A 17,965-nucleotide genomic window follows, 5' to 3' on the forward strand; every position below is an offset into this window, starting at 1 on the left:
TGGAGGAATTGCCTGAGCTGATCCTAGGCAGGGGGGGAGTGGATGATGGGACTCAGGTGGACTCTGCTTGGGGAAGGAATGTTTCCCAAAGAAACAGAGAACCGGCTGTGTCCCAGGGATGGGATGGGGTCCAAAGCGCCCACTGGTGCTGCCACAGGAAAGAAAGGGAGAGGGTGAAATTGGAGGGGATGATTAAGAAAACATTTCCTCCTGAGTGGGAAGAGAAACAGCCCCAGATGTGAATCCAAGGACCCCAATAATCAGCGCAGGGAAGGAAGAGGAGAGGATGGCCAGGAGAAGGACCGAGAGAAGGACCGAGATCAGACAGATCACAATCTGAAGGGGAAAACGTCAGAATCTCAGGGAGAAAAGCAAGGGGGAGATTTCTCCACTCTGGGGGCGGTCTGGCAGGGGGATCCACAGGGGCTCCCGATGGTTTTGGAAACACCGGAGGGGAACTCTGTGTCTGGTTGAATATCGGAGGCAGTGGATAGACTCAGCAGTCATCCTATGTCCAGGGAAATGGACCAAGACACCGGACGCCTTTCAGGAGAGGAGCAGGGAATAGGAATTCCACCCTTTGGCTGAGGGCAGGACTGACCTTCGCGAGCCCCGTGGGCTGGAACTGGAAGGGAAGACCAACATTGTTGCCCTGCAGGGGGCTTCTGGAGAAATGAAAATCGAGAGATGCCCTGGGAGGCCAAATAAGGGCCATTTCAGCCCACTTTGGGACTGCAAAATGTTTCTGGGGGTGGGGGAGGTGAAAAACAGGCCCGTTTTTCACCCACCAACTCCAGAAGATATATAGAGAGAGAAAGAGAGAGAGATAGACAGAGGGAGAAAAATAGAAATAGAGATAGAGGGAGGGGGGAGAGAGAGAGAGAAAAGAGAGAGTGGGGAAGGAGAGAGAGAGAGAGAAGATATATAGAGAGAAAGAGATAGAGGAGAGAGAGAGATGGGGAGAGAAAGGGGGAGAGAAAGAAAGAGAGACAGAGAGACAGAGAGAGAGGAGAGATATAGAAAGAGACAGGGAGAGAGGAGAGAGAGAAGAGAGAAAGGAAGAGAGAGAGGGAGAAAGAAAGAGACATACATAAAAAGAGAGAGAGAGAAAGAGAGACAGGGAGGCGGCGAGTGAGAGAAAGAAAGAGAGACAGAGCAAGAGAGAGAGGGAGAGAGAAGATAGAGAGAGAGAGACGGAGGGAGACAGAGAAAGAGAGAGGGAAAGAGAGAGAGAGAAGAGAGAAAGTAAGAGAGAGGGAGAGAGAAAGAAAGAAAGAGAGACATACAGAAAAAGAGAGAGAGAGAAAGAGAGACAGAGGGAGGCAACGAGTGAGAGAAAGAAAGAGAGACAGAGCAAGAGAGAGAGGGAGAGAGAAGATAGAGAGAGAGAGAGACAGAGGGAGGGAGACAGAGAAAGAGAGAGGGAAAGAGAGAGAGAGAAGAGAGAAAGTAAGAGAGAGGGAGAGAGAAAGAAAGAGAGAGACATACAGAAAAAGAGAGAGAGAGAAAGAGAGACAGAGGGAGGCGACGAGTGAGAGAAAGAAAGAGAGACAGAGCAAGAGAGAGAGGGAGAGAGAAGATAGAGAGAGAGAGAGAGACAGAGGGAGGGAGACCGAGAAAGAGAGAGGGAAAGAGAGAGAAAAGAGAGAAAGTAAGAGAGAGAGGGAGAGAGAAAGAAAGAGAGAGACATACAGAAAAAGAGAGAGAGAGAGACAGAGGGAGGCGGCGAGTGAGAGAAAGAAAGAGAGACAGAGCGACAGAGAGAGATTTGTCAATCTCCTTGGGGCTGAGAAGAATTGCTGCCAAAGGGACTTTCCTGAAATGAACCACTAGACTCCTAAACAACTGGAAAAAATAAAATCTAGTAAGAAGAAAAGGCAACCAAAAGAGCAACATGCAAACAGAAGCAAATAAAAGAATCCCAGGAGCAAAACAAATTAAAGTGTTAATTGTTCAATGGGCTGTTAAATTAGCCAGGCCCACCCAGACACATGACCACCTGGCCACTTCCATCCAGCAGGTCTGCCCCTCCCAACAATCTGAGGGACCATGAATTGGCCCCCTTTAAAAAGGACCCCTGCCCTAGAGGGCCTCCTGCTTGAGCCAGAATCCCATCCAGGTCTGTTTCTTTTGCCTTGCAAGGCTGCAACCGGAGGCCCTCAACGCTAATCATCCACAGACAAATCCTATCCTTCCATTACGTGATTTTCTATCTACGTCTCCCGTCAACTGGATTCCACCTGAACCGTTTCTTTCCTCCGGCTGAGGAGAGGAGGAATCCCTGGATCTCTCTGCGGTCGGGATGGATTCCATGCAAAGACCTGCAGGGAGGAGTTTTGGATTTTTTGTTAATGTTGAAAGAATGGTGCATTTTTTCCTCTTTTGTTTATACGTCCGTATAAAATTGCCCTCCTTTTCTTTGTCGTTTTAGCTGTGACTGCATGCAAGAGGGAATCCCATAACTTGCAGAAGCACCAATTCTCCTGCCTGGCTTTACAGAAGGTTGAACAGCCGTTAAGGAAGAGGGTGGGCCTGGGGTCCTCCCTCCTTCCCCTCCCTCTCTTTTCTCCCCTCAATCTTTCTCTTTATTATCTTCCTCGCCTCGTTTTCCCTCTCTGGACTCCGGGTCCCTCTTGGCCTCTCTGAGGTCCAGTCCCGCCCACTGTCCAGACTCCAGGCCCTTCTCCACCCTCCCTGGGGGCTGCCCGGGAGCCCCTCCAAGAAGCCCGGGCGGAGCACAGTGGTAGAGAGCTGGGGGTGCTTGGAGGGGCTTCATCCCAGCTGGGCTGTGGGTGTCAGCACTCCTCCATTGAATAATTAGGAAAGAAAACCACGAGACTCCATTGATAGAAATCAAGTGTACTTTTACTAATTATAAATGATTAGAAGCGTAGCAAAGCGAAGACTGATTATTTAGGCGCGAAAGCAAATGATATATAGAATAACCCATTCCCCACCCCTTGGCATCCCAGTTACAGTCCAATCATAATTCTCCCAAGTGTCAGGTGTGCGATAACTTCGAAATGCATCACCCAGATGGAATGTCGGTGCCGTTGGCCTTGGCGGGAAACCTCCTCCGAATGCGCAGTAAGACAGGCAGCAGAACTCCAGACTCTTCCTCCAGCACAATTAGTAATCCCCTCCCAAATACCATGCCCCCCCTCCCCGTTTCAATGGCAGCTGAAGCAGCAGCAAAGCAGAGGCTGACAGCGGGCATCGAGGGTTCCTTTTTCCTGCAGGGCCACATTGGGGCTCCGTCTCCAGAGGCTGCGGCCACCACCATCCCACCCAGGATAGCCACACAGGGAACAGTGGCAGCCAGCCCGCCTGGAGGTGCTCGAGCGACCCTGCCCAGCTTGGGGTGTGTGGGGGCTGGCTCTGCTTGGGGAAGAAAACTTTCCCAAAGAAACTGGGAGACCCACTGTGGCCCAGGGATGGGGTGTGTGTGTCCAGGGCCCCCACTTTTGTTTTCCTTTTGATGAATTAATTGGCTTCCTGCATGGCAAGGCTCTAATCGGAAGCCCCGAAGGCAGCTGAGAAGCGGACAAAGACCTTCAAATATCAGTAATAGAAGATGGTTTTTTAATCAAACTGCCTCCCATCAATTGGATTCCACACAAGCGGAATTTCTTCCTTCAGCTGAGAAGCAGAGAGGAGGAAATCCGGGGTCTCTGCAGGGCTGTGATGATGATAAAAGTCCCTGCAGACACAACCAGGGAGGGGAGGGGGCTCTGTAGCTTTGTGCAGGGAAAGAGAAGGTGGGTTTTCATGGTTTATTTGCCTATATTAAAATTGTGTGCATGTAAACAGAACCAACCATCTGGTTGAAAACCCTGCAGAGTTTTACAGAAACGGAAATTGTACGTTTCTCCCTTTCAAAAAAAGCTGGATTTCCTTTGGTGCTGAGTGCGAATGCTGCCCTGCCCCCATCCACCATTTATTCCAGTCTGTGTGTTTTGTGTGAATGTTGTGATAACTCAAGAAAGTGGAGATAAAATTTTCTGTTTTTCTTTCTCCCTTTTCTATTTGCTTTCCCCTTCCCCAGGCCCCAAGCCCCCTCCTCTGGATTTTACAAGATCTCCTACAACAGGTTGTCCTCCACTTATGACCACAATTGACTCCAAAACTTCTGTTGCTAAGCGAGACAGTTAGGTGAATTTTGCCCCATTTTACAACCTTTCTTGCCACCGTTGTTAAGTGAATTACTGCAGTTGTTAAGTGAACCTGACTTCCCCATTGACTTTGCTGGTCAGAAGGTCGCAAAAGGGGATCACGTGACCCCCGGATATGGCGACCGTCATAAATAGGAGGTAATTGTACATCATCGAAATTTTGATCACGTGACCATGGAAATGGTCGTAAGTGTGAAAAATGGTTATAAGTCACTTTGTAAGTTTGAATGGTCACTAAATGAACTGCCATAAATCGAGGACTGCCTGTACAGTCTCTGGTCTGTTTGATGCCTGAATTCAAAGTCCCGAAGAGGAAGAGGAAGAGGCAGGAAAGAGGCAAGGCTTCCCTGGAGACCCCCGGGGGCTGCTAGCAGTTAGACTTATATACCGCTTAATAGGGCTTTCAGCCCTCTCTAAGCAGTTTACAGAGTCAGCATATCGCCCCCCACAGTCTGGGTCCTCATTTCACCCACCTCGGAAGGATGGAAGGCTGAGTCAACCTTGAGCCGGTGAGATTTGAACCGCCGAACTGCAGCTAACAGTCAGCTGAAGTGGCCTGCAGTACTGCACTCTAACCACTGCGCCACCTCGGCTCTTTCTGACCCTCATCAAGTCCCTGAGTTCCTGAGGGGGGGTCCTAGCATGAGTCCGAAAGCTCAGGAGGCTCAGCCTGAGGCCCCAGTGACCGACCCAGATTGGATCCTGCGATCTGGAATCTTTTAGGCGGAAAAGAGGAGAATAAAAAAGAATAGAATAATGTGGCTGCAGAAGCATTCAGGCACAGCTGAAGCCCCTGAAAAATCTACTCATTTCTCATATACCCCAACAAATGGCTGAAGCTTTGTTTCCTGTAAGGAGAAACTGCTGGTTGTTATAGCAGAAAGAGAAAAACTGAATTCTGTATATACACACACAGACACACAAAACACACCAAGTTATGTTTAATATTTTTTTTAATTGACAAAACAATATCATGTTTCAAGTGAAAAAAAGTAAGGAGGCCAATTTCTCTCTTTTCTTCATAATTTACAGGAAGACCATGGAAATTTCAAGGCTGAAATTGAAGAATTTCAATTCAATTCCAATTGAAGAATTTCATCTTAAATACTCCCCTCCTCTCTCTCCCTCCCTCTCCCTCTCCCCCATAGTTCTAGGTTGAATTACATTGCCTGGAACAAGGTTGGGAAAAATAAGACCTGACTCTTTTTAACTTGTTCAAAACACAGAACATTATACATAGACATACAACCATTCACTATGGCTGCATTACTATTAGTCTTCTCATCATTCCCATCACCCATCTCCTCCCACTTACAACTGTAGTACTGTAACTTTGTGGCTTGTATCCTTACGATTTATATTGATATTGTTTCCTGATTGCTTATTTGTACCCTACGACTATCATTAAGTGTTGTGGCTTATGATTCTTCATGAATGTATTTTATTCTCCTTATATTCACTCAGAGCATCTGCACCAGAGACAAATTCCTCGTGTGTCCAATCACACTTGGCCAATAAAGAATTTTATTCTATTCTATTGAATTGCCAGCCAATAAACAAAAGAGCAGGTATTTTAATTAGTTTTAATTTTAAACAAGCCTGATGACTCAAGTCACAAACCCAAGGAAGCTAATTTTACTCTGGTTTAGATCTTTTACGGAAGAAATATTTCAGATGAGACCAGCTCAGAAAAGAGAATCGAGATCTGAGTTGCAGGGTTCAAAAACAAGCTGGGGAGAAGGCGGAAGTCCTCAGAGAAAACAACCAACACAGAATCAATAGTTTGGAGAAAGAACTCAGTGATGTAAACAAGGAAAGCCATCATCTCCACTGCAGAGTTCAGGAACAAGCTGAAGAGGACCAGGAGCTTCTCAGGGAGAACCGAGCATTGAGGGAACAACAGGAAAGGTCAGAAATACCGTCTTTCCCTGAAAATAAGCCCTAGCCTGACTTCTTTGGGGTGGGCTAATATAAGTGAAGAGGTGGGCAAGGCCAGCACAGGAGGCAGCCCCCCTTCTCCCAGTCATGGAGGCTCCGCCCCTTAAATATGGCCTGCGGATCAGCTGCAAATGTGGAGCCCCCATTAAGCTTCATTATCATTGTTAAGAAAACAAAGTACCAGTCAGTTATGATTCTTTTCTTCTCCTTCACTCCCCAGAAAAAGGTGTCTGCAAGCGTCACCAGAGAAACAAATTGAAGACCTGGAGGCTGATATCATCACGGTGGAACCGTACCTACCGGAACCCATCTACCCCAATATCCCCATCATTGATGAGCGAAGGATGTCAGACGTTCTGCCTTGCACGACAATGTGATGGTTGGTAAGTGAACTAATTTGGTTGTCAGGTTTTCTTTATTCTTCTATTTTAAAGGCATTTTGTTATTGCTCTTTTTATTTAATTCTTAATGCCTTTTGTTCTTTTGCATTTCTATCTTTGGGGTCTTGGGTGGGGGTGGTTGGACTATGGAAGCTAACAGGAAAGAAAATTAGGAGCCTTTAACCTTAATTTGGTTGCTCAGTTTTATTTCATTGTTTTGTTTCTTGCTTACTATTTCATTATTATTAAAATATTCAATCTGTGTTTCTTTTGCCCCAGGACAAATTGTGGCCATGGGTTAAATTCCAGCCATCACATTGTTGACCCAGGGTTGAAAGTCTGACATCGCCAATTATGGTGATGTTGGGATCGATGGATTCCGGTATGGAGGTTCCACCGTGATGGAGGCCTCCTCCTCATCTTCAGCTGGAGGTTCTGGTGACGCTTGCAACACCTTCAACGCAGAGGCCAAACAACACATAGGTTCCAAATATGACCAAAGTCATTTTCCAGAGTCTCCAAGGAAGTTCTGAGGGTTCTCACTGGATGGCCACACGAGCTCAGTCTCTTCCATTTCGGAACAGAATTGAAGGGATTAAAAAAGGATCTTGAAGGGTATTCCAAATCCAGATGTATATTTACATTACAAAATAAATTTAAAAGACTCAAATCAACTTTACAAAAGCATTTCCTCTTCAGTTCTTTCCTCTTTGCAACTTCTGACAAGTTATGGGGGCCCCTGGAAGGCGACTTTGTTTGTCCTTGGGGTCTATGTCTTCATTGACCTCTGCATATTTGTTCACCCATGCAAGTAAGTCGCTCCTCATCAGGGGAGTGGCATCACCACGACCTGGGGAGCCCTGGGGCACTGAAAGCCCCCCAAAATGTTGGTGGAACTAACAGGAGAAAGTATAGACTCCCTCAGGGCTGGAAGGGACCTTGGAGGTCTTCTAGTCCAACCCCCAATTTTTTCTTGAAAATCTGGAGCCCCCATTAAGAATTATCTTTGTTATCATTGTTAAGAAAACAATGTACCAGTCAATTATATTTGATTCTTTTCTTCTTCTTCAATCCCCAGAAAAAGGTGTCTGCAAGTGTCGCCAGAACAACGAAAGGAAGATGTGGAGGCCACCATAATCACGGTGGAACCGTACATACCGGGACCCATCTACCCCAACATCCCCATCATTGATGAGCGAAGGATGTCAGACGTTCTGCCTTGCACGACAATGTGATGGATGGTCAGTGTTTGAACTAATTTGGTTGTGGGTTTTTTCTCATTATGATGATATTATTGTTATTTAATTCTTAGATGGATTCTATTTGAGAGGCAGAAAAACCCAGCCTACTGCAGTCAGTCAGCAACTTGGAGGCTGCAAGAAGTGAGTGGCCGGAGGACTTGCCCAAAAGGAGAGTCCTAGCTGAAGGGAGAGGATTTGGGGTCTCTTTTTTTTCCCCCCCAATATATATATATATTTTATTATGTTTTCATTCTATACAATCACATATTCACTGTGCTTAATCAGGGCATATAACATTGAGTAATAAACACGGCCCTCACTTATATAGAAAATGCCCTCTACAATACAAACCCAGTATACCACCTTGGCCCGCCATACACCCTCTTTCAACCCCCTCCAACTTTCATTCTTCCTTCTCACACACCCCTCTACGCCTACTTCCCCTCCCCTTCTTTCTAACCCTAACCCTATCACTCCCTCTAATCCATTCCCTCCCTCCCTTCTCCTCCTCCTCTCTCTCACCCTCTCCACCCTCCTTCTTCTTTCACTCGACTCTTTCCTTCGGTATATTTCTATTACCTTCCAGTATATTCGGTTTGTTCTATTTTCGCACTAACATTGAAAAGCCACAGTATACAAATACAATCATGGAATTTAACACATATTGTATTTCCCCCCTCCCCCCTCCCCCTAAATCCCCACCTCCCTTCCCTCCCCCCGACTTCCCAAAGACCATACGTGGTATAACTTTTGGACAATCACAGTCTAAAATATCTCTACATTGAACTCAGCTTCTTACTGTTACCCAAATTTTAAACAATTTAAATTGTTACTGATACTAAGCATAAGCTATCTGGAGTTTCTTAGTCCCATATTTACTTTTTATGTAATCAATCCATTTTTTCCAGTCTCGTTTATATCTCTCGTTTGAATGTTCTTTGAGATATGCTGAAATTTTGGCCATTTCGGCTAAGTTCATAACTTTCAAAGTCCATTCTTGAATTGTAGGTAAATCTTTCTTCTTCCAATACTGCGCCACCAAGAGTCTTGCTGCCGTTATTAAATACAGAACCAAATTAGTCTCTGCTGCTGTAAAGTCAATACATATACCCAGTAAAAACAACTGGGGGGTAAATTTTATCCTTCTTTTGAAGATGTTTTGCAGGATCCACCATATTTTTATCCAAAATGCCTTGACATTACGACATGTCCACCATATATGAAAATATGTAGCATCACAAGAACCACATCTCCAACATTTAGGCTGAACATTTGGATACATAGAGGCAAACTTTTTAGGATCTAGGTGCCATCTATAAAACATCTTATAAAAATTTTCTCTCAAGTTTTGTGCTTGTGTAAATTTCACATTTCTTACCCAGATTCTTTCCCATGTTTCAAGCATTATTGGTTCCTCGATATTCTGAGCCCATTTTATCATACAATCCTTAATCAGTTCCGTTTCAGAATCCATCTGTATTAGTACATTATATATCCTCTTTATATGCATTGAGCTTTGATCTCTTATTTGTTTAAACAAATTATCCTCAACTTTTACAAAGCCAATTTTTTGATCTGTTTTCCACCTAGCCTGTAGTTGACCATACTGAAACCACGTTTGAACTACCTTCTCTTCTTTAAGTACCTCTAAAGATTTTAGTTGCATCACCCCTCTTTCTGAGATAAGAAGTTGTCTATAGGTGGTTCTATCGTGTTTTTGTTCTACATTCATATTTTCAATTGCATGTCTAGGAATTGCCCACATGGGCACTTTATCATTTAATTTATGTTGATATTTTTTCCAAACCCGCAATAAAGCATTTCTTAAGATATGATTTTTAAATTTCTTATCCATTTTTTTGTTAAATAACAGGTAAGCATGCCAACCATATAACAAGTCATATCCCTCGATATTCAAAATTCTGTCATTAGTTAGATGAATCCAGTCACTAATTGCAGATAATGCCACTGCGTCGTAGTAAAATTTTAAGTTAGGTAATTTCAATCCTCCTCTTTCACGTGCATCTTGCATTATTTTCATCTTTACCCTCGGCTTCTTTCCTGCCCACACAAATTTGTTGATACGCTTCTGCCATTCTAAAAGATTCGCATCTCTTTTAAGTATTGGTAACATTTGAAAAAGAAATAAATTTTTTGGTAAACTGTTCATTTTTACTGCCGCTATTCTACCCAGCAAGGACAAATGCAGTTTTCCCCACCTTTTCAACTCCAACTGTATACTATGCCAAAGTGGTTCATAATTATGCTTATATAATTTCCCATTTGAGATTAAAATATTAACTCCAAGATATTTAACTTTTTTAACTACCTCACATCTTAGCATCGCCCCCAGTTCTTCCTTCTGTTTGATAGTCATATTTATAGCTAATATTTTGGTTTTTCCTAGATTTATTTTAAATCCCGAGACTTGACCATATTGATTGATCGTGTTCAATAATACCCTACTAGATTCCTGCGGTTGTTCCAATATTATAACCAGATCATCCGCAAATGCACGGACTCTATATTCTTGCTGCCTAATCTTGATCCCTTTTAAACCATCCAAGCCCCGTATCTTATTCAACAGTATTTCCAAAGTTATAATAAACAATAATGGGGACAGAGGACAGCCCTGTCTTGTACCTTTTTCAATTTGAAAGGAGTCTGTCAGACTTCCATTGACAATGATCTGGGCTGTTTGCTGCTGATATATTGCACCAATTGACCGTAAAAAGCCATCTCCTATCTGCATTTTTTGCAATGTCTTCAGCAGGAATTGCCAATTAACTCGATCAAAGGCTTTCTCCGCATCCAAAAATATGAATGCGGCCGGGATTTGATTGTTCTTTCCCAGGTATTCTAAAGCGTTAATAATTAATCTAACGTTGTTCTTCATCTGTCTGCCCTGTATAAAACCAGTTTGATCGGTATGTATCAGTTGTTGAATTACCCCCATTAGCCTATTTGCTAATATTTTAGTAAAAATTTTATAATCTACATTGAGTAATGAAATAGGTCTATAATTTTTTGGTTGGGTAAGGTCTTGGTCTTCTTTGGGTATCAACGATATGAACGCAGTCTTCCACGAAGGGGGCACTTTCCCTCCCGATTGAATTTTATTGAATAGTTCTCTGAGGGGTTCTACCATTTCTAACTGTAAATTTTTGTAATAAACAGCTGTTAAACCATCTGTGCCTGGTGCTTTCCCTAACTTTAATTGTTTAATTGCCTGCAAAATTTCCCCAGAGGTTATAGGTTGATTCAGCTTATGCCTATGTTCTTCTCTAACTAGGGGGATTTTCTCTTTATCTAGGTATTTGTCTATATCTCCGTCCTTAATTTTATCCCCTTTATACAACTCTGTAAAAAATTCCCGAAATACCTTTTGAATCTCTTCCTGTTGAAACACTTCCTTCCCTCTGTAACACAATTTGGATACATTTCGAGCTTTCCTTTTTTTTCTAATCTGATAAGCCAACCACCTACCGGGTTTATTTGCATTGCAGAAAGTATTATGTTTAGCATATAATAAACTGGTGGCTACCTGGTCAGAGATCAGCATATCAAACTGAGATTTTAATATAGCAATTGTTTCCCTAATCTTTGTATCTCCTGGATTCAATGTTAATTCTGACTCTTTCCCTTTAATTTCCTCTTCCAATTCTTTTCGTTTTTGCCCTTGTTTGTGTCTATGTATTTTGTTTATATTCATTAATACTCCTCTCATATACGCTTTGCTTGCATCCCATACATATTCCATAGATGTACCCTTATTCATATTGAGAACAAAATATTCCGATAGCAATTTTTTACAATCATTAACATACTTTTCATATCTAAATAAGTTTTCATTCAACCTCCAGGACCTTCTTGCCTGGGCTACCCTTCCCAATTCCATCCAGACTGGATTATGATCTGAAAGAACTCTCGCCATAATCTTTGTCTTCTTCACCCTGCAAAGTAAATCATTTGTAATTAGTATAAAATCAATCCTTGAAAGAGATTGATGTCTGTTGGAAAAAAAGGTAAAGTCATGTTCTTCTGCATGCCTCTTGCGCCAAGCGTCTCGCAATTCAAAGTCGTCCAGCATGTCAAAAAAGGGTTTGGGTAACTTAGCTTGAAATTTGGTGTTCGGGCGAGCTGTCTTCTTATCTCTTTTAGTGTCGATCACGCCATTCCAGTCACCCAATAATATGCAAGACTCGAAGTCCCACTGTACTAATTTAGCATGGAGATTTCTATAAAATCCATCTTGTTGTTGATTAGGAGCATAAATTCCCAAAAGTAACGTCTTTTTCCCTTCTAAGATTAAATCTAATGCAATATATCTTCCAAAGGGATCTGCTTCAATTAGCTCAGCTTTAATGTCTTTTCTTAAGTATACTACTATGCCGTTTTTCTTTTCCATGGCTGAGGTCGCAAAATGTTGGCCCAGTTTGGGGTTAAACAAATATTTTTGATCGGTTGATTTGATATGAGTTTCTTGCAAACAAATTATGTCATTCTTAAACTGTTTGAGATAATGAAATATTTTCTTTCTTTTCTGTGGAGAGTTCAGTCCGTTAACATTCCATGTCAAAATCTTAGTTGTCATTTTTGGTTGCCTGAAGCTTTTTTAGAGCCTCCCGCAAGGCCTGTCTCACCTTTGGTTTGGCTCCTCCCACAGCTTCTGAGCTTGTTGCAGTAGCTCCTTGATCAGTGGCCAACGATTGTTGAGATTGTTGCATAGTAGCTTGTTTATCCGTTTGTCTGGTGGTCATACGGTTGGATCTTTTTTCCTTGACTCCTTGCCCTTCCGGGAGAGGGAGATAATACATTTTATCTGATGGTTGTGTGGTTTGCTGTTTATCTTGTTCGTCTCGTGGTTTTTCACCATATCCCGAAGATTCAGGGTATCCCATCTTCAGAATCTTATGATAGAAATCACGAGCTTTCCATACAGAACTGAGACGATATCTTTGTTTGTCCATTGTAACTATAATACCGAATGGGGCATCCCATCTGTACTGTATCTGACACTTTCTGAGCTCTTCCACCAGAAAAGCATAATCTCTTCTGGCTCTTAGCATCTGAGGTGGTATTTCTTTCAAAACAATCAGGTCCTGTCCACCAATTTGAAGCTTAGTATTATAAGACTCTTGTAACATCATATTTCTAGATTCTCTTGTAACAAAGTATATTACCACATCTCGGGGAAGTTGCCTTTGTTTTGCCGCCCATGAGTTAACACGAAAAGTCTTGTCAATCTGCCAATCAAAATTGGATCCCGGTTTTCCCACCAGACGGTCAAAAGCTTCAGAAAACATTTGCTTTAAGTTCTCCTGCTTTTCTTCACGCAGCCCCCTCACTCTTAATGCAAGCTCCATCTGCTTATACTGTATCATAATAATTTGTTTTTCAGCATTATCAATTTTTTGTTCCACCACTTCAGTTTTGGATATCAGGTTAGTTTTAGCTTCATTGAGAATTTCTAAATTATCTTCCATTCCAGAAATATATTCTGTTATCACATTTACAATTCCCATCATATTATCATTCATTTTAGTGACCCTAGTATCGAATTTGTCATATAGAACTTCCATCTCATTCCTTATTTCATCTTTGAACTCTCTAAGCATTTCTAGATTCTGTTCTCTGGATTCTCTAAACATTTCTAAGTTCTGTTCTCTGGATTCTTTGAACATTTCCAGGAAAAATTCTTTTGTTAGTACGTCTCCACTAGGGGGCATAGATGGTGGGGGCTGCAACTTTGTGCCAGGTATGGGAGACGTTTTCAGAGGTAATTTCACAGAGGTTGATTTGGATGCCATTATATTTTGGTTTTAATTATTTATTCTAAATTGCTAATCCACTGTGCTATTTGGAGAAAAAGAAATTCCTCCCCCCCCCTTTTTTTTTTTTTTTACAAAGGGTTTTACGGAGGATTTCAAAAGAGAAAGTCCGTTTGGAATGTTTGGAATGTCTCTGTATCAACAACAAAGAGTCTTTGAAGGCTTTAAGGGAGTAGGTCTAATTAAATTATAAGAGGTTGTTTCTTTGATTCTGTAGCAGGAAGCCGGAGATAACAAATGCAGAAGCTGTAAACGCCATTTTGAAGACAATTAAACAAAAGAGGTTTTTATAACATTGAAGCTGGTATTTCAGATAGAGAAAAGTTTTAAAGTTCACAAGTTTGGTCTTTGCTCGTATTGATTTTTAATAGTCTGTTTTCTAAAGATTGTCCTAAGGGGGAGGGGTTCCTGTCTTGTGCTGTAAATAACAGATGCGAAGTTCAGGTCGGAGTTGAATGACTCAGCTTTGGGTTGATCCTCCCCCTCCGTCCACAGCCCAAAAAGAAACAAACTGTGAACTTCAAAGAAGATTCTTACCAGCTGAGATTCCTCACTGCTTTTTTCTTGTCTGAAAAAAGAGTTATCTTCTTGATATTGAGTAGATAACGAACCAGAACTCTGGGGGCAGCTCTGTTAAGCTGCCGACGGCGACAGGCCACTCCCCGGAAGCCCTGGATTTGGGGTCTCTTGAGGTCACCTGGGGTCCTTGGTTGCTTTGCGTTGCCTGCTTTGGGTTTTTGGGTGGGGATGGCTGGCCTTGGAAGCTAAAAAGGAAGGAGAGTGGGAGCCTGGTAATTTTAAATATTAATTTGGTTGCTAAGTTTTATTTATTATTTCTTGCTTACTTATTTACTTATTAAATTGGTGCTTCTTTTGCCCCAGGATGAATAGCTGCCAGGGGTGAAATGCCAAAACAACTGGAGCCCAATTTGGACCCCTTCGGCATTGACAACCTCGCCATCAGTCAATTGCCAAAGGCCGCCTTCCTTGGAACAGCTAACATCCAGTCCAAACATCTGCCTGACTGTGTGTGTGCTCTGAGGAAGATGAGGGCTACAACTGAGGTTCAACCATACTGGACAGGACTCATGAGGGGAATCGGACAAAGAGTGTCTCTCCCATAAACAATTGGGGAAAACACACATGACAGAAGCCCAGATTGGCTCTCTAGTTGCCCAGGTCAGGAAGGACCGTGCCAGGAGTTCAAATTCCTGGACATCTGGTGGAAAATGATGTGCAGGACTCAAGGATGAAGGCTGAGCATCCAGGACTGGCAGCTGCTGAACAACTGGAAGAAAAGTGCTTTCCCGACTCTCCCCAAGATGACATCCAGACTTTTATTCCCCGCTGAGAGACTCCTGGTTTCCTCACCTGAACTTTTCTTTTTTCTTTTTATGTACTTTTTAATGTAGTTTTATTTAACTTTTGGGGCTTGCTTATATTTTTTTTAACATTTTTTGGAGATTTTGATTAAATAAAAAATTGATTAAAAAAAGAAATGATACGAGAAAAAGTACAAATGAAATCTTAATGAAAGATTCACACTGCAGCTGCCATTCGTTCGTTCGAAATAAGAGAGCTTGTTAAGTCCTACTGCTAAAAATTATCTATTTTTCTGCTGGATTTTTCTGATGCACTCAGGAAATCATAGATATTGTTCTAAAAGCTGGATGGTATTTTTAAAACAACATCAAAGTAACTTTGTCTAAGAGTTGGTGTAAATGTTGCATCACAAAATCCTATTTCTTCAACTATCCCGCCTGTATTAATGACAATATAGAAGACTAGATGAGCAAGGGCCAATTGCTAGTCATACCTCCTCAGTTTTATGAGGCATTATCTTAATTAATTAACTTAATTATCAGGAAGTACCGTAGTTAATATTCTGCTGGGTCAAGGAATATCACCAGCATTCCCACAAACTATTGAGGAAGTGTAAAGATGTGTGCAAATAAAATATGGCATCAGGCTAGAAAGTGGAAGCTCCTGAGTTCTAGTCCCACCTTAGTCATGAAAGCCAGCTGGATGACTTTGGGTCAGTCACTATACCTACCAACCTCACAGGGTTGTTGTTGTGAGGGGAAATAGGAGAAGGAAGATGTGTTTGAGAGATTGACTGCCTTGAGTTGTTTATAGAAATAAAGGAAGAGTAACAAATAAAGGACCTTGGGGAGAGAAGGAGATGCTGCTGCACAGGGAATAACCAGATAAGGTGGGGGAGCCCCCAGGTGCATAACTGGCACAGGAAGAACCCCAGAAAGGACCGTCCCTCATTTTTCAGGCTTTCAAAAGAGTTGGTGGGAGATTTGTACTTTCAGACTTGCAAGATTCTCTTATGTATCCTTCCAATAAAGTAGAGTTACCTCATTTGGTCATATTTCCTATCTGGTGTACCTGGGAGGTGATGGGGGGACTTGCTACCTTGTGTGCCAGGTGAGTCTGGCCAGAGCCGGATCTGGGATCTCAGATGCGGCTGCTGCAGACTTTTGAGGTGCTTCTTCTTGTTTTCCCTCATCTTCTGAAGAGGGGTGACTTTCTCAGTTGGCTGTAGTGGCTTTTCTGCACATGGCAGAAAGTTCCTCACCTCTTTGAGGCCTTTCTCAGAGTCAGCCTTCTCTTGCTTGAGATGGACACTTGGCTAGTAACCTCATGCAGTTCTTTGTAGAGTTCTTCAATGTATTTCACCAAAGATTTGTTCTCTAGCTCTAACTGATGGCATGATCTCCTGCAGGTTTTCTGCAGGTCTTCCGTTGTGGTCTTAAGTTGATCCACTTTCTCCTGGAGACAGCTGTGCTGATCTTTCATCCACTGATTGTCTTTCTGGAATTTCTGGGTCTGAAAGTCAAAGAAGTCTCTCAGTTCATCAACCTGGAGGTTGGGACCATCAGTGGTCGCTGAGAGATTATCCAAGGATATTGACCGTATGACCATTTTTTCCTTGTTGCTGACCTGTTTGACAAATGGAGAGACACAGTCACATCCTCTCTCAGTTCAGGGCTAATTTTGCTAACCTGCCTTCTCCATTCTGGCTTTTTCCTGGCCCTCTCAAGCTCCGTTTTCTTTGGCAGAGGCGCCATGGGCCAGTCCACTGTGTGCAGAATGGCCTGCGGGACGGATCTAAGCATCCTGCAGGCCAGATCTGGCCTGTGGGCCATGAGTCTGACACCCCTGTCCTAAAGCAGTCATTAAACTACAGTATAACAACTTTGTGTAAAAAACACAAACTTGGCCCCTTTAAGACTTGGATGGTCTTCAACTCCCAGAATTCTGCTTGCTAAATGGCTGGCTGGAGAATTCTGGGAGTTGAAGTCCCCCATACCTTAAAGGGGCCTAGTTTGAGAAACGCCAACAAAATCCCTCAATACTGGTCTCTCTTCAAACTATCCTGACTTCCCATTTCATTCTGAATCCACCTCAAGGCACCTCATTGCTCAAAACCCCCCACAGGACTCGGTATCAGCTCTCCATCGATTTGACTGTCTTTGTATTGCTATGATTTCTGATAACAGGAAAAGGTGGTGACCATTGGAATTAAGACAGACACTTCCCCCCCCCGCAAGTACTTACTACGAGTCCCATCTCAGCCACGAAGCCCAGTGGGTGACCTTGAGCCAGTCCCTCTCTCAGCCTTCACAAGGTTGTTCTTGTGGGGATGAAGGAATCTTAGATATGTTCACTGCCTTCAGCTATTTAGAGAAATAATAAAGGCGGTATAAAAAATCCAAGTAATAAAAAATGAAAACAAATGTTCAGTCGCCAGGCCAAGTGTGCTATTGGGAAATAACTACTATCTGGCCAACGGAATCAGAGTTTAGTCATTTCCGCAAATCATGAAGCAGGTCGACCTCTAGCTTTGTGGTTGCAATGCCCACCCAACTGCGAAAGCCTGAAGCCATTTTTGGGGCCCCTAAACATTGCAGGTTTTTCCGAGTGCCCTTCACCGCCAGTCAGCCAGCCAGCCAGCCAGGCCCAGCCCCTTTCTGGAGACAAGAACCTTTGACATGATGGATGAGGAGATTGGTGACAGGGATGGAGGCTGCCAACATGGAAGGTATCAGCATGTCTGTGAAGTTTAATGGAACCCCCACTTTTCTAATCTCCCCCCCCCTTAGTTCTGCCTTAAAGCGAAGGGTCTCTCCCTCCTGAGGAGCCCAGGCGAGGGAGACCCTGCGATGCCCCCAGTGCCAGCCATCCAATCCAGCCACTTTCCAGGGATGTTGAGCAGAGCCTCCATTACATGGTCCAGACTCCCCAAGGATGCTGGAGGTTGCCATGGCGAGCTCCAGCCAATGAGCTCAGGAGGAGCCTCTGATGTCACAAGCCAAGGCTTTGATTTATTCAATCTGAGATTTGACCTGAGATTTGAACAATAACCACCAACCGGCTGCCTTCCCTTGGGGGTG

The 17,965-nt window shown here is 43.2% G+C and overlaps 1 protein-coding gene and 1 long non-coding RNA gene across 2 annotated transcripts in view; one reads left to right on the forward strand and one right to left on the reverse strand.

The window, feature by feature from the left end:
* The window catches only part of LOC148042234 (uncharacterized), an 845,903-nt gene that overhangs the window by 817,781 nt on the left and 10,157 nt on the right, over positions 1 to 17,965 (reverse strand). The window lies entirely within an intron of this gene.
* Positions 5,708 to 6,493, forward strand: LOC148042250 (uncharacterized). The gene is made up of 2 exons (XR_015695233.1): positions 5,708 to 6,080; positions 6,331 to 6,493. It is a non-coding gene; the product is annotated as an uncharacterized LOC148042250 (long non-coding RNA).

This window comes from Thamnophis sirtalis, unplaced genomic scaffold, assembly GCF_051295495.1.
Source record: "Thamnophis sirtalis isolate CommonGarterSnake01/CBP01778 unplaced genomic scaffold, rThaSir2_p1.2 scaffold_20, whole genome shotgun sequence".
In the NCBI taxonomy this organism is placed as follows: Eukaryota; Metazoa; Chordata; class Lepidosauria; order Squamata; family Natricidae; genus Thamnophis; species Thamnophis sirtalis.